Source organism: Marmota flaviventris, chromosome 8, assembly GCF_047511675.1.
Source record: "Marmota flaviventris isolate mMarFla1 chromosome 8, mMarFla1.hap1, whole genome shotgun sequence".
Taxonomy (NCBI): Eukaryota; Metazoa; Chordata; class Mammalia; order Rodentia; family Sciuridae; genus Marmota; species Marmota flaviventris.
The window spans coordinates 46572943-46590635 of record NC_092505.1 but is presented as its reverse complement, the minus strand read 5'-3'; positions in this window follow the sequence as shown (position 1 = coordinate 46590635).

Below are 17693 nucleotides of genomic sequence, written 5' to 3'. Positions count from 1 at the left end.
ATTCCTAGAACCAGAAAGAGAATATTCAAGTTAGTATGAGGAAAGAGGAAAGAATAGTAAGGAAAAAATAAGCTTGGAGTTGAAGGAGGAGCTTAAATGAAGAAGAAGAGGAAAAGATTACAGGTCTCAGTCCAAGAGCTCTTATTCCTCAGCCTGAGGAGGGAGAAAGTGTAGACAGAAGCAGATGGATATTGCTTAAGGAAAAGCACATGTGTAATGCCAATGAGGAGAGTAAGGAGAAGGCCGCCATTTTACTTGTGTGAATATGTACTTCAGAGACCAGTCTTTCTCTGCCTTCAAGGTTTGGCTTTGCTTGAAGCTCCATAATAAGAAACTTTCGCATCGACGTCATTATTCTCATTGAGGACTCTGACTGCAGAAGTAGTAATGAGACCTTTTCAAGTGGCACATCAACAGTGACCACCAGCAGGGGCCAGGGTAGGAAAAAAAAGCAAAAACGAAAAACATAGCAGATATCCTATGGTAGTCAGCTGACAAATTTTTTATACCAAACAATTGACATACTCTTTGAGCCAGCTTTTTCACTGTTCTAACTAAAAGACCTTTCCAGAACAATTTTAGAGGAGAAAAAGTTTATTTGGGGGGCTCACAGTTTCAGACATCTCAGTCCAATGACAACTGGCTTCATTCCTTGGGTCTCAAGATGAGGCAGAACATCACAGAGAAGAGTGTAGCAGAAGGAGGTGGCATGATTATCAGGAAGCAGAGAGAGACTCCACTCTTTAGATAAAAATATATACCCGAAGGCATACCCCCACTGCCTGCCTTCTCTAGCCACATCCTACCCACCTTCCGTCACCACTTAAGTTAATCCCATCAGGATTAATTCACTGATTGGGTTAAGACTCTCATAACCCAATCATTTCTCCTCTAAAACTTCTGGCATTGTCTCACACATGATCTTGTGGGGGCACAACTCACATCTAAATGGCAACACATACCTGACTGGTTATCAATAGATAATCTCAGACTGAACTAAACGTAACTCCAGTCCTCTTTTCCCAAACCTATTTTATCAAAACTTTATCCATCTCAGTTAATGGTAGCTGCAAACTTCCTGTTGCTCAGGATAAAGCATTTGAAGTCATCCTTGAGTTTTTATGTTACTTTCTACATCCATTTTGTCAGGAAACCTTGTTGACGCTACTTTCAAAGTATTTGTAGACTCAAAGATTTCCTACCTAGCATATCTCTGGTGAAAGCCATTCAATATCAGTTCTTACCTGATAACTACAATATCATCTAAATTTTCCATTTGCTCCCATCTTTGTTCTCCTATATTCTACCTACAAAATAGTAGCTACAGTCATCTTTTCTAATCAATTATTTCTGGAGAAGTTTTAGCTTCACAGCAATATTGAGCAGAAGGTACAGACATGTCCCCTATACCCCATCTCCACACATGTGTAGCCTATCCTATCATGAACATCCTTCACCATAGGACTACATTAGTTACAACTGGTGACCTACAGTGGTACATCAGAATCATCCAAAGTATATAGTTTATATTATGTTTCACTCTTGGTATCGTACATTCTATAGGTTTGACAAATTTATAAAGGTATATATCGACCATTATAATGTCATACAGAGTAGGTCCACTGCCCTACACATTCTTTGTGATCTGCCTCTCCATTCTTCTCTCCCCTCTAACTTCTGGCAACCGCTGATCCATTTGCTGTCTTCATAGTTTTTCTTTTCCAGAATAGCATGTAGTTGGAAAAAGAAGTCTTTTCAGTTTGGCTCATTTGACTTTGATATATGTATACAAGTTTCATAGCTTGATAGCTCCTTTATTTTCAATGCTGAATAAAATTGCATTGTTTGAATGTACCACTGTTTATCCATTCACATACTGAAGAATATCTTGGTTGCTTCCAAGTTTGGGCAATTATGAATGAAGAAGCTGCTATCAATATTCATGTACAGATTTTTGTGTGGACATAAGTTTTTAACTCTTAGAGTAAATACCAAGAGCAAGAATATTGAATTACATATTTAGTTTTTTTTTCTTTTTAATTCCCAAAGATCTTCCAATGCGGATGTACAATTTTATAGTTCCTCCAGCAATGAGTGAGAGTTCTTGTTGTTCCACATCTTTGTTAGCATTTGGTATTGTCAGTGCTCTGAGTTTGGGCATTCCAATAAGTGTATGGTGCAATCTCATTGTTGTTTTAATTTGTATTTCTCTGATGACATATGATGTGGGATATCTTTTCCTATGAAGATTTTTTTTCCACTATTAGGAGGATCATGCCCCTTAATGAAACTAATGAGATTCTACCTTAAGCAGAGAAAATGCCAAAGTCCTTGACACATGGCCCTATATGATATGTACTCTTCTTGGATTTCTGTTCTTACAACTCTGTCCTTTACCCATTTATTTGTTCCAGGAATATGGTCCTCAAGCCTACCACATATTATCCACAACCATCTGCCCTTGTTGGCCTTAAGACTGCTTCTTTTGTTTGTAACAATCTTTTCCTTAGATATCAGCATTTCTTCACTCTCTCACCTTCTTTTAGCCTTTCCCCCCCCAAAAGTCACCTTCTCATCCTGAGTCCCCTACTTTAATTGCAACCTCTCCCAACTCAGAAATTTCCCACCTCCTAATGCAGATATATATATATATATATATATATATATATATATATATTTTTTTTTTTTTTTTTTTTTTTTTTTCCTTTTTTGTAACACTTATCGTCTGCTGCTGTACTACACAGCTGAATTTTATCTGGAGACTGGTGTTTGTCTTTTCTGACTATAATCCAAATCCAAAAGTGGAGGAATTGTTATCTTATTTAGTAATTTATACCCAAAGTGTCTAAAGCAGCTTACCTGGTACTTAGTACAGATTTAAACAAAATGGTAAGTAATGTTCCCTGGTTCCAGACACTCCCCCAAATAATTAGGATTTTAATAGGGATGAAGACTTCTGAAATGTAGGTAAAAGCCAAAGACTTAGCCAAAGACTTAGTGCTGTTAATATAATCTCCCTGTGTCAAATGAGAAAGAATTCTGAAGAAACATGTTAATGTAGAGTAGTAATGCCAGATATGTGTGTAGGACTTATGGTGCACAAACTGCTATCATGTACAATATCAGATTTATCCTCATGATAATTTTATGACCTGGCTATTTCTAACTTTAAGTTATGCATGGTAGAATGAACACGTCTACTCCCTTTAGAAATCCACTATGATTTCAGTAATGGAATAAAAATGTATTTAATTCAGAAAAACAATGAGACAGAAGATAACAGAGGAAACTTAGCCATAAGATCTCAGTACCTGAAAAGATTAATGAGATGGATACAGATAGATGTCCTAATTGACAGGAGCTTCAAGTTTCTCCACTTTGCTAAGTGTCTTTGGGGAAGAAACAGAAAAATGAAGCAACTCAAAGCTGAAGCAAATCCAGAAACACTCACAAATTAGAGGCATTGCAGCAGCTCAGAGAAGAGCCAGCTCCAGTCAGATCATGACTGTAAATGGTCAGAGGAATGGCTACAGAAAAAAAAATGCATGTAAATGACATCATAATCAATGATTAATAAGTGGAAGATGAAGAAAGTGAAAAAGCAAGGCAATTATATAATCCATAAAAATAAAAGACAGATTAATTAAAGAAAGCTATAAATAATTACACTGTTTTAGATACTTAACTATAAAAAATACAAATACTATTGTGAATCAAATATTGTGAATCAAAATTATTAAAATGATATTTTTTAAATGTCTGTTTTTTGTATTGTTATACTTAGCAGAAAGTGTATGAGAAGGTGAGAGGAGGTAGTAGGAGATCTAAATCCTATTCTTAGATTATGGAAAGTCAATCAATAATATATTAAACTGAAGGGAGAAATCAAATAATGATAGTGCACATGGCTTACATTTGTAAGTTAGGCCATAAATATTTAAAACAAAACGCTAACAGTCGAAAATTTTTGTCTCAAGAAATTGGAGTCAGAAATAATAATGTGTGAAATAGGCAGTACAGAGAAGTACTGATTGTTATCATGGCTATAGTATTATTTGACTTTAAAACTAAATGCATGCATTACACTAATAAAAAAAGGAATATACAATTAGACTACTAGATGTTTAATAGTAATTGTAAGTGATAATACTTAGTTATAGCGTACACCTGCCAGCCAACAAAGGAAGTCACACCATAAGGAAATGAAAGTGTTAAGCATATTTTTTTTAGGTAATGAGTATATAGATGATCTTATTTTCTAGCACATTTCAGGATTTTCAAACTGTACAATAATATGTATACATTATTTTACAATTGAAAACTTTATAAACTTCCATTTAAAATATTTGAGGTGATGAATATGCTAATTATTCTGATTTGATGTATATAATAGTATACATATAGCAAAACACCATAATGTACCCCGTGGATATATATATAACAATTATGCATCAATTAACAATAAAGAACATATATAAAAGATTATATATATTATATATATATGCAAGTTTATAATAACTGTCTTCATATAAGGGATGAGAAAATATGGACTAGAAGAGTATTTGATTTGCCCAAAGTGTATGGTTAATTATTGTGGGAGCTAAAACTAGACATTGTGATTTTTTTTCTTTCAATTCCTATTTAGATGGTTTTCCACTATGACCTTTTAATTTCAAAAGTGGCTATGAAAAAAAAGATCATATCTGTGGAGCCCTGGAATGTCCCAGGATAGACCCACCAATGCCCACGGAGCCCACACTGGGTCCCAACTGCATCTTTGAACACATTGCCCAACATCATCGCTAGGGGCCCCCTCGCCCAACCTGACACTCCATTGCTGAAGCAACCACCTCCATCTTGTGACCCATCCTTGCCATCTTTAGTTGTGGCAACTTGCCGCAGTCTGGCTGGGCACAAAATCACGAGCCACCACACAGCTTGTAGATTCAAACAGCAACTCTTTATTCCCGAACTCACACCAGCCGTCTACAATCACGTTCCGGGGAAATCCACGTTCTCTGCCCAAATCCACTCCCACTGGGCTTCTGTCTCCCAAAAAATACTGTCTGAATCCCGTGAGAACTCAAGGGGAACTCAGGCAGCAGGATACGCCCTATTCCCAGCAGGAATAATCTTAAACCTGGAACCACCCTAAACCTGGATAGTCATAAATCGGGAACGCCCTAAACTCGGATCCGCCTTGGTCCTTGAGCAAGGTCACCTACATGCAATGTCACTGCAAAATGTCCTATTTCCACGAGTCCTTCCACTAAGCAACATGGGGTACGCTAGCAAGGAAATTGTCATACCTACTTGGCTAATGGCTCCCAGCATCTCCCCCCTTCTGATTAATTAAACAACAGCAATGTGGCTTAAGGACCGTGCCTGGTAGGTTGTCCAATTCAACATATGGTTCTTACCCGTCATCGGAAAACTGACCTTTAGGCGTTAGCCTCCTGTCTTAGGTTGATACCACTGCAATTGGATCATACCCATCACTGACTACCGGTCCAGCATATAGCCATTGGCCCCCAAATTTTAGACCATCACTAGCAGAAGGGAGGAGGATACAGAAATGCCAAGACACCAAGCCAATTGACGGCTCCTTGGGAAAAATTGCATCACTGGTGACACCATCAGCAAAGATATGCTAGCACTACCACAATTAACATGGGGTGCGCTGGCAAGGAAATAAAAATTGCATCACTGGTTAATCACTGTCGCAGATGTAAGAATGGCCAAGCTAGAGTTCTGGATATCAGCTGTTATGGATTTGAGTCAAATCATCTTCTTTTCAATCTGTAGAAATTGTTTTAGTTAATCTCTCTGGAATCCAAATCAGCTGCTGTTCTTCCTGTGGAAACACACAAACAAAACCCCGACTCCAGACAATCACTGGGTCAGGACCTTTCCATTGTCCTGTTAGAATATCTTTCCAAAGTACCTTAGGCTTTTTGGATACATATGCCTTTCCGCAGCACTAAGTCCTAATGAATCTAAATTTTAAAAAGTTTAGGGTAAAAAGGGTTATTTTAAGTTTATCTTTGGGGGATATATACTCCTTAAAGATCCTTTTAAATTTAAGTCTTTCAAAAGCATTCTGCCTTAGTTTTTAGAATTATTTTAGTCCTTTTAATTTTTTGATGTGGTTTTAAACCAATTTCCTTCTAGTTTAACATTTTCTAAATTGGCTTTTGTCTATAAATTTTAACACCCTCATCTGAGACTTCTAATATCTGCACCACCAGAAATTAAAGTTGATGGGCTTTTTGAAAAAATTACTAATAATCTCCTTGTTCTTCTATTTTATCCAATATTTGACTTTAAACTTCTCTCTTCTACCTTTTTCTATCTTGAATGTCTGTATCTAATAGTTGTCTTAGCTTTTTGTATTTTCTATCTGAAATACCTTTACTTGACATATTCAACCATTTTTATCTTGTTTCTATCTTCTAATTTTTTTTTTTTAAGGTTTGTACATTCACCCTTAGTTGCTTTTTCTTTCCTCTTAGTTTTCTTGTTTCCTATTTTGTGGGTTTAAAATTATTGTCTTCCTACATCTTTTCTATCTTTTTTTCTTTTTCACTTTCTATACTTCTGTCTTTAAAGTTTTTCACTTCAAATTTTTAATCTTCTTTATCTAAATATCTTTTATCCTATTATCTTCCCATTTTTTTTTTAAGTAATGCCTTTACGATTAACTAGGCTTCGAATGATGCAATAAAGCAATCTTTTTTCCGCCATGAAGGTATCTTGACCACCTTCAATTTAACCTTTTAAAGCCTTTTAATTATCATCTATACTGTACTTTTAAATGTACTTTTTCACCACCTACAACTTCACTCTTTTAAACGAGGCTTAGATTCTGTTTAAATCGCTTTAATGTTAGTTGACATGGCTGCCCTTCAACCAAAGGCTTTTTTTTTAACTCCATTGAGAAGCTTTGTCTCAATCTGCCATGTACAAATATCTTTTTCTTCTTTCTTCCTTTCTCAAGCTTTTAAATTAAGTCTAGTTTCCTCAAATTCTTTTTAAATGGCATTTTACAACTTTTTACTTTACCACACAGATTATCTCATCTAGAATCATTTCTTTTTCCTTTAACCTTTTATATTAAAATATATTTCCACATCTTGAATCTTTTTCTCTTTTTTAACCATTAACCCTTTTTATAAATTCACATTTTGAAACAACTCTTATAAAATTTCTGATTTAGACAAATTACTCCACTTTAATAAGATGAAAGACTTTCATGTTTTTTATGATACTATAATACTATAATTGAAACCCAACTGAAAATTTTTCTACTCTTTGTATATAAATTACACATGATAGAATCTTAACACTTAGTAACCTTGTTTTAGCAAAGACACAGACACAAAGCAATATTAAACATTTTTCCATTTACCAATTTATGAAAACACACATAATGTTTAAATATATTACCTTATGGAACTTAATAAGTAAAGTGTTGGCAGCAGGTCCACCCTGGCCCCTGGAGCCCTACCTCCACTAGTTTGTTCTGCATGCCAGTGTGGCCAGCTCACAAGGCCATGGCGAACTTGCGGTTTTTCTGATCCTGCTTGTCCGTCTGAGACATATGTATCCCACGGGAATGCCTTGACCTTTTCTGGTCTGATGGACTTATTGTTAAGGGAGGTTTCGGTACCTGACAATAATAGATGTAGAAACTAAATTTCTCCCCCCTCCCTCCTGATTTTGGGTAGTTTTCCACTTCTGCTGCTTGGGGTATAAAAAAAGTGTGTTAGCAATAAAGGGTATTGACTCCTGGATGAAGAACCTTGGTGTCCTGTGTGTCTTTTAACCTCGCCGTCCCTCGCCAGACTCGGCTCCCTTGGCCGGACGCGGCAGTAAAGAGTACTTGATTTTATATTTAGTGGTTGATATTTTAACACTTTAGCTTTGTAAATTAATCAGATGTCTGTAAAAACCAAGATCTTAGACAAATGTAGTAAACAGAACTAGCCATCTCTTTCTTGTTAAAGAAAAATCCTTCTACAGGATACCATGATGGTCCCATTGATATACTTAATAACCTGTCTTTAAAAAGCCATGGGCTACATTTTTGTATTGTATCAACATATGCCCTAATTGTTCTTGGTCTCACTGGGGTACCTCCTTCCTCTAACAATTTCTCTTGCTCGGAGGCGAACAACTTCAAACCTTGAGTCAACCATTTTCCCCAGTTTGCCTGAGAAAGTTCTAGGAATAGGCAACTTGAAATAAAAACAAAATAAATCAAAACAATAACACATTGTTTTTTGAAATGTTCACCCATTCTTTCTCTCTTCCTCAAGGGTGAGAAATTTCACTTACCTCTAAGCTTCAGAAGTTCCCCGCATGGGACGCCAAATGCCGCAGTCTGGCTGGGCACAAAATCACGAGCCACCACACAGCTTGTAGATTCAAACAGCAACTCTTTATTCCCGAACTCACACCAGCCGTCTACAATCACGTTCTGGGGAAATCCACGTTCTCTGCCCAAATCCACCCCCACTGGGCTTAGAACACCAGCTGGGCAGGAGAGGTATTAGAACCCTTGCAGGGGCACTAAAAGCCTAAAGTATAAAAAACAGTAATGCTGCAGATTGTCAGTGCTAGAAGGAAAGACACACAAATAGCATGAAAAAAAAAGTGGGGAGAAAGTTGCCCCAAACAAAACAAGATACTACATTATTAGAATCCATGGGTAGCACAACAGATGAAATTACAGAGAAATTCAGGATATACAAAATTAAAATATTCTGTGAATTAAAGAATGATATAAGAGAACAAATACAGGCAACAAAAGATCATTTTGATAAAGAGCTACATAAGCAAATACAGGAAGCAAAAGATTACTTCAGAAAGAAGATGGAGGTTCTGAAAAAAAAAAAAAACAGAAATCCTTGAAATAAAAGAAATAATAAACCAAATTAAAAGCTCAATAGAAATCATCACCAACAAATTAGACCATCTGGAAGACAGGACCTCAGACAATGAGGAAAAAATATATAATCTCGAAAAGAATGTAGATCACACAGTGAAGATGGTAAGAAACCATGAGCAGAACATTAAAGAATTATGGGATAATATAAAAAGACCAAATTTAAGAGTTATTGGGATAGAGGAAAGCATCGAGTTCCAAACCAAAAAATCTATTCAGTGAAATAATATTACAGAATTTTCCAAACATGAAGAATGAATTGAAAAACCAAATACAAGAGGCTTACAGGATGACAAATGTACAAAATCACAACAGATACACACCAAGGCACATTATAATGAAAACACCTAGCATACAGAATAAGGAGAGAATTTTAAAAGCTACAAGAGAAAGGAATCAGACTAAATATAGGAGGAAACCAATTAGGATATCTGCAGATTTTTCAGCAACCCAGACCCTGAAAGCTAGAAGATCCTGGAAAAACATATACAAGCTCTGAAAGAAAATGGATGCCAACCAAGAATCTTATATCCAGCAAAATTAAGCTTTAGATTTCATGATGAAATAAAAATCTTCCATGATAAACAAAAGTTAAAAGAATTTACAGCTAGAAAGCCAGCACTACAGAACATCCTCAGCAAAATGCTCTAGGAGGAGGAAATGAAAAACAAGAATGAAAATCAGCAGAGAGAGGTATTACACTAAAGGAAAAACTAATCACAGGAGAAACCAAAATCAGTTAAATATCAAAAATAAACAAGAATGGCTGGAAATACAAATCATGTCTCAATAATAACCCTGAATTTAATGGCCTAAACTCACCAATCAAAAGACATAGGCTAGCAGATTGGATTTAAAAAAAAAAAAAGACCCAACACTATGCTGCCTCCAAGAGATTCATCTCATAGGAAAAGACACCCACAGACTGAAGGTGAAAGATTGGGAAAAATCATACCAGTCACATGGACAGCGGAAACAAGCAGGGGTTTCCATTCTCATATCGAATAAAGTACATTTCAAGCCTAAGTTAATCAATAGGGATAAAGAAGGACATTTCATACTGATCAAGGGAAGCATACATCAACAAGACATAACAATTATAAATATATATGCCCTAAACAATGGAGCATCTATGTTTATCAAACAAAATCTTCTTAAGTTCAAGAGTCAAAGAGACCACAAAACAATAATTCTGGGTGACTTTAATACACCTCTTTCACTGCATAGATCTTCCAAATAAAAGCTGAACAAAGAAACTATAGAACTCAAAAGTACAATCAATAACTTAGACTTAACTAACATATATAGATTATTTCATCCATCAACGAGTAAATACATTTTTTTCAGCAGCACATGGATCCTTCTCTGAAACAAACCATTATGACACAAAGCAACTCTTAGCAAATACAAAAAGTAGAGATACTACCCTGCATTCTATCAGATCATGATGAAATTAAATTAGAAATCAATGATAAAATAAAAAATAAAAGCTATTCCAACACCTGGAGACTAAATAATATGCTATTGAATGAACAATAGGTTGTAAAAGCATCATGAAAGAGATTTAAAAAATCCTTAGAAGTAAATGAGAACACAGATACAACATATCAAAATCGCTGGGACACTATGAAGGCAATACTAAGAGGAAAGTTCATTGCATGGATTCATTCCATAAAAGAAGAAACAGTCAACAAATAAAGAACCTAACATTGCATCTTAAAGCCCTAGAAAAAAGAAGAACAAATCAACACCAAAATCCAGGAAAGAATGGAAATAATTAAAATCAGAGATGAAATCAATGAAATTAAAACAATTGACAAACAAAAAGTTGATTCCTTGAAAAAATAAATAAAATCTATAAACCCTCAGCCATGCTACTACTAAAGAGGAGAGAGAAAACTCAAATTAAACATCTGTGATGAAAAAGGAAATATCACGATGAACACTACAGAAATACAGAAGATAATTGGAAATTATTTTGAAAATTTTTACTCCTTTAAAATAGAAAATATGTAAGGCATTAAAAATTTCTAGAGTCATATGATTTCCTCAAACTGAACCAGGATGAAATACACAATTTAAACAGAACAATTTCAAGCAATGAAATAGAAGATGCCATCAGAAGCCTACCAATGAAAAAAAGTCCAGGACCAGATGGATACACAGCTGAGTTCTACAAAACCTTTAAAGAAGAACTAATACCAATACTTTTCAAATTATTTCATGAAATAGAAAAAAAGGGAACACTTCCAAACTCATTCTATGAGACCAATATCACTCTGATTCCAAAACCAGGCAAATACACATCAAAGAAAGAAAACTTCAGACCAATATCTCTAATGAACATAGATGCAAAAATCCTCAATAAAATTCTGGCAGATTGAATACAAAAACATATCAAAAAGATAGTGCACCATGATCAAGTGGGGTTCATTCCAGGAATGCTAGGTTGGTTCAACATATGGAAATTAATACGTGTAATTTATCACATCAATAGACTTAAAGATAAGAATCTTATGCTTGTCTCAATAGATGCAGAAAAAGCATTCAACAAAATACAGCACACCTGCATGTTCAAAACACTAGAAAAACTAAGGATAACAGGTACTTGCCTCAACATTGTAAAAGCTATCTATGCTAAGCCCAGATCAAAATCATTCTAAATGGAAAAAAAAATTGAAAGCATTCTCTCTAAAAACTGGAACAAGATAGGGATGTCCTCTTTCACCACTTTCATTTAGCATAGTTCTTGAAACACTGGCCAGAGCAATTAGACAGATGAAAGAAATTAAAAGGATATGGATAGGAAAAGGCAAACTCAAATTAGCACTATTTGCTGATGATATCATTCTATACCTAGAAGACCCAAAAAATTTCACCAGAAAACTTCTAGAACTAGTAAATGAATTCAGCAAAGTAGCAGGACACAAAACCAATACCCATAAATCAAAGGCATTTCTAATATCAACGACAAATTTTCTGAAAGGGATATGAGGAAAAGTAGCCCATTTACAATAGCCTCAAAAAAAAATTAAATACTTGGGAATCAACCTAATGAAAGAGGTGAAAGACCTCTATAACAAAAACAGAACGCTAAAGAAAGAAACTAAAGAAGACCTTAGAAGATGGAAAGATCTCCCTTGTACTCAGATAGGCAGAATTGATATTGTCAAAATGACCATACTACCAAAACACTATACAGATTTAATAAAATTCCAATCAAAATCTCAATGATATTCCTCATAGAAATAGAAAAAGCTGTCATGAAATTCATCTGGGAAAATAAAAGATCCAAAAATAACTAAAGCAATCCTTAGCAAGAAGCATGAAGCAGGTGGCATCACTATACCAGACCTTAAACTATACTACAGAGCAATAGTAACAAAAACATCATGGTATTGGCACCAAAATACATTGATAGACGAATGGTACAGAACAGAGGACACAGAGACTAACCCACATAATTACAGTTATATTACACAAAAGTATCAAATACATACACTGGAGAAAAGACAGCCTCTTCAACAAATGGTGCAGGGAAAACTGAAAATCCATATGCAAGGAAATGAAATTAAACCCCTGCCTCTCACTGTGCACAAAACTGAACTCAAAGTGGGAGAAAGACCTACAAATTAAACCAGAGGCACTATGCCTATTAGAAGAAAAAGTATGCCCAAATCTCCATAATGTCGGATTAGGCCCCTACTTCCTTAATAAGACTCCTATAGCACAAGTATTAAAATCAAGAACAATAAATTGGATGGATTCAAACTAAAGAGCTTCTTCTCATCAATAGAAACAATCTGTGAGGTGAACAGAGAGCCTACATCTTTGAAGCAAATTTTTACCACACGCACATCAGATATAGTACTAATCTCTAGGGTATATAAAGAACTCAAAAAGCTAAACAACAACAACAACAAAAACCCAAATAGCCCAATCAATAAATGGGCCAAGGAACTGGACACCTCTTAGAATATGATATACAAGCAATCAACAATTATATGAAAAAAATGTTCATCATCTCTAGCAATTAGAGAAATGCATATCAAAACTACTCTAAGATTTCATCTCACTTCAGTCAGAATTGCAGCTATTATGAAGACAAACAACAATAAGTATTGGCAAGGATGAGGGGAAAAAATTACACTCATACATTGCTGGTGGGACTGCAAATTGGTGCAACCAATATGGAAAGCAGTATGAAGATTCCTTGGAGAACTGGGAATGGAACCACCATTTAACCTAATTATCCCATTCCTGGGTTTATACCCAAAGGACTTAAAAACAGCACACTATAGGGACACAGCCACATTAATATTTATAGCAGCACAGTTCACAATAGCTAAATTGTGGATCCAATATATATACCCTTCAGTAGAAGAATGGATAAAGAAAATGTGGTATATATACACAATGGAATATTACTCAGCACTAAAAGAGAATAAAATCATGGCATTTGCAGGTAAATGAATGGAGTTGGAGAATATAATGCTAAGTGAAGTAAGCCAATCCAAAAAAAAAAAAAAAAACAAACAACAGCAACAAATGCCAAATGTTTTCTCTTATATAAGGATGCTGATTCATAATGGGGATAGGGTGGGGAACATGGGAGGAATAGACAACTTTAGATAGGGCAAAGGGCAGGGAGGGGTAGGTGGAAAAGGGGGTAGGAAACATGGTAGAATGAGATGGATATCACCACCCTAAATATATGTATGAAGAAATGAATGGTGTGACTCTACTTTGTGTTCAACCAGAGACATGAAAAATTGTGCTCTATTTGTGTAATATGAATTGAAATGTATTCTGCTGTCATATATAACTAATTAGAATAAATAAAATTTAAAAAAAGATCAGGGAATGTGGGCTATGATTATATTTATCTCAAATAAATAACTCTAGGAAAAGAGTTTTTGTTTTTATTCAATGAGCTATGTACAAAGCCATTCCACTTACAGAGTAGGCAGAGGTTATAATTAATATGTAGAAAAATGTCAGCAAATCTTGAGACAGGGCTATTGATTTGGCAGATGGATTTTCCCTAAGATTCTAGAGAAACTCAGAGTTGAAGCAATATGAATTTATTGTTGCATGATTTGCACTTTTCTGTAAATGTAATTTTTAAAAATTTATAAATCCACCTTTTATTTTCAAAATAATTTAAAAGTTAAAAATAGAAAATGATTATAAGTCTGCTACTAAGCACACAATATATAGAAATGTAACATTAGTAGCATAAAGAAAGGGAAATGACTATGGTATTATATTTTTTAATGAAATGGGAGTTTAATTGGTATCAATATTAGTGAGATTGTTCTATGTTAGAACCATAAAGAAAACACACAAAGAATGTACATAAAAGTAAATGGAAAGGGAATAAAAACATGTCATTAGCAAAAACTAAAATTAGAAGGCAGTAATGGAGAAAATACAGGACAAAATATCTATAAGACATATAGAAAACTAATGGCAAAGACAGAAATGTGACCATCTTTATCAGTAAGTATGTAAAATATGAATGGATTAAATTTTCAATCAAAAGGTAGAGACTAGTATAATTCATTTTTTCCCCATTTTTATTTGTTCTAATTACTTATACATGACAGTAGAATGTATTTTGACACATCCTACATAAATGAAGTATAGTTTCTTATTCTTCTGGTTGTACATGACGTAGAATCATACCACTCATGCAGTCATACATGCATGCCGCAGTCTGGCTGGGCACAAATGCCACAGTCTGGCTGGGCACACAATCACGAGCCACCACACAGCTTGTAGATTCAAACAGCAACTCTTTATTCCCGAACTCACACCAGCCATCTACCATCACGTTCTGGGGAAATCCACGTTCTCTGCCCAAATCCACTCCCACTGGGCTTCTGTCTCCCAAAAAATACTGTCTGAATCCCGTGAGAACTCAAGGGGAACTCAGGCAGCAGGATACGCCCTATTACCAGCAGGAATAATCTTAAACCTGGAACGCCCTAAACCGGAACGCCCTAAACCCGATTATCCTAAACCGGGAACACCCTAAACTTGGATCCGCCCTGGTCCTTGAGCAAGGTCACCTACATGCAATGTCACTGCAAAATGTCCTATTTCCACGAGTCCTTCCACTAAGCAACATGGGGTACGCTGGCAAGGAAATTGTCATACCTACTTGGCTAATGGCTCCCAGCACATGCACATAGGTAATAAAGTCATATTCATTCTACTATCCTGCCTATCCTCATAACCCTCCTCTACCTAATCCAAAGTAACTCTATTTTTCCCTGCCCCCCACCTTATTGTGAATTAGCATCCAAATAAATATCAGAGAAAACATTTGGCTTTTGGTTTAGGGGGATTGGCTTATTTTGCTTACCATGATATTCTCCAGCTCCATCCATTTACTGGCAAATGCCATAATTTCATTCTTCTTTAAGGGTGAGTAATATTCCATTGGGTATATATACCACATTTTGTTTTCTTTTTTTTTGGAAGGGGGGGCTACCAGGCATTGAACTCAGGGACACTCAATCATTTAGCCACATCCCCAGCCCTATTTTTTATTTTATTTAGAGACAGGGTCTCACTGAGTTACTTAGTGCCTCGCTTTTGCTGAGGCTGGCTTTGAACTCGTGATCCTTCAGCCTCCTGAGCCCACATTTTCTTTATTCATTTGTCTGTTGAAGGACACCTGAGTACACATTTGATATATGGCTGGTTGATTTATTTTGGGAGTGTTGGGGAAGAAGTTTAAGTATAGGGTGTAAGCAGGTGTATAGGGCTGGTAGAAAAATAGTTTATTTTCATAGAACAATTTCTAACATGATTGCTTATCAAATAGCACAGGTTATGTTTCATTAAATGTTTTTTAAAATAACTGAGTGACTATCATGTGTTAAATATTCTGTAAGTTTCTTGAGCTATTTCCACAACAAATGCAATGATTTTAGTTATTTTATGGCTCTTTAAGTTCTATTTAAAAGCCAGGTGTAGTAGTACACACCAGTAATCCGTGTGACTCGGGAGGCGGAGACAGGAGAATCACAAGTTTGAGGCCAGCCTGAGCAATTTAGTGAGGCCCTATTTTTCTATTTTCCTGTTGCCAAATAAAAAATAAAAAAGATCTGGAGATGTAGTTCAGAAGTAAAGCATCTCCAGAAACCAAAATCAAACCAAACCAAAATAACAACAACAAAAGAAGACTGGGTGTCTCATATTCTAATTCTCAAATGACTACAGTTTTTTCCTTCCCATGTTAAACAGTGTTCATTTTTAAAATGAGAGCTTTCTTACTTCTAAGGGGCAAAGCTCTTTCATAGAGCATCCACCAGAGGGCATGGAAATCTATCTAAGAGTCCAACCAATTAGCTACATTTGTTTTAATGGTTAAGTGAAACCATGAAGTAGAATTACTATTGATACCAGATTTTTTGACAGACCCTACCAAAATGGGAAGAATGAAATTCAAATTTGATGAAATCTGGTACTTGGGCTCATATTTGGCTCATACTGTGAAACTGGGCAGCAAGTGAGATGCCTGCCATGTGAACAGCCTAGGAAATCTGAAATACAGCACACTTTCTGGGTATGAGAACTCTGAGTTTGAGCTGAATGCACAGGTGGGCTAATTGGGGTGTGCGACATCCACGTGGAATGTAATATCTACAATGCTGACCTTATAGGTCTAGCTTATTTCTTTTTCACTGACCACAAGTACTTTAATTTCAGCTTTGTAGTTCTAGGTTTGTTTCATTTGTGTTAGGAGCACAACTTTTATAAAAGACAACCTTAAAATTCAATATCTTTCACGGAAATGAAATAGAGTTGGAATAGGACTGAATAGCATTCATGTGAACAGTGAAATGAAACTCACCTAGAATATGATATTTAAAGCAAAATGTGCAATAGTTCGGAATTGTGTAAGAAAAAATGAGACAATGAAAATGTGTTGGCTGTGAGACCCCACTCCCTATAACCACTTTTTGTAAAAAAAAAATCAGAATAAAGGGAAGAGAATACGCATTACAAAGAAATCCTTCACTTCTAAATTAATTTTGCTCTGTGACATTTGTACAAAATAAATCCTACAGACATTTTTGAAAAGTTTAATAATAAGTTCTGGCAAAATAGTATGATTTTTTATGTTATTTTACTAACTGTAGTTCCACCAAAATGAAATAAAAGTAGTTCCCCTTTACAAAATGGAATAGTTTGATGATAAACACAAAGTATTTTATATTTGTTCATTTGGAAAATAGTTACTTTTCCCTAAAAGATTATGTCAGCCTAACCTATGGTCTGATTCACAAAGAAAACAATTTATATCAGTCAAGATGTCAAGTTTTTATATTAAAGATGAAAAATGATATTGCTCAGAAGTACTGAAATTATCAGTGAATGCCAAATGCTAATTTTATTGTCATCTCTGTTGGGGAGGGTTCCCTCTTTGGAAAATCTATTTACAGAATGTAACAAACAAAACTTACATAATTTCCCATTCTCCAGTAATTAATATAATGATATCTTTAGTTTTAATACATAGCCAAGGTATGTTATTTTTTTTCTCCATTGTATAGCAAAACTGACCATCGAAAATGAAGTCATGCTTCAATTCAGATAATTGTCACTTTAAAGTCTCTATATCCAGGTAAATGTATAATGATAAAGAGTCTTAGCTAATGCTGACTAATTGCCTTCTAATTAGAAGGACTGGAGCTATTATCTTTTCTTGGAGTATTGAGAGACACAACAT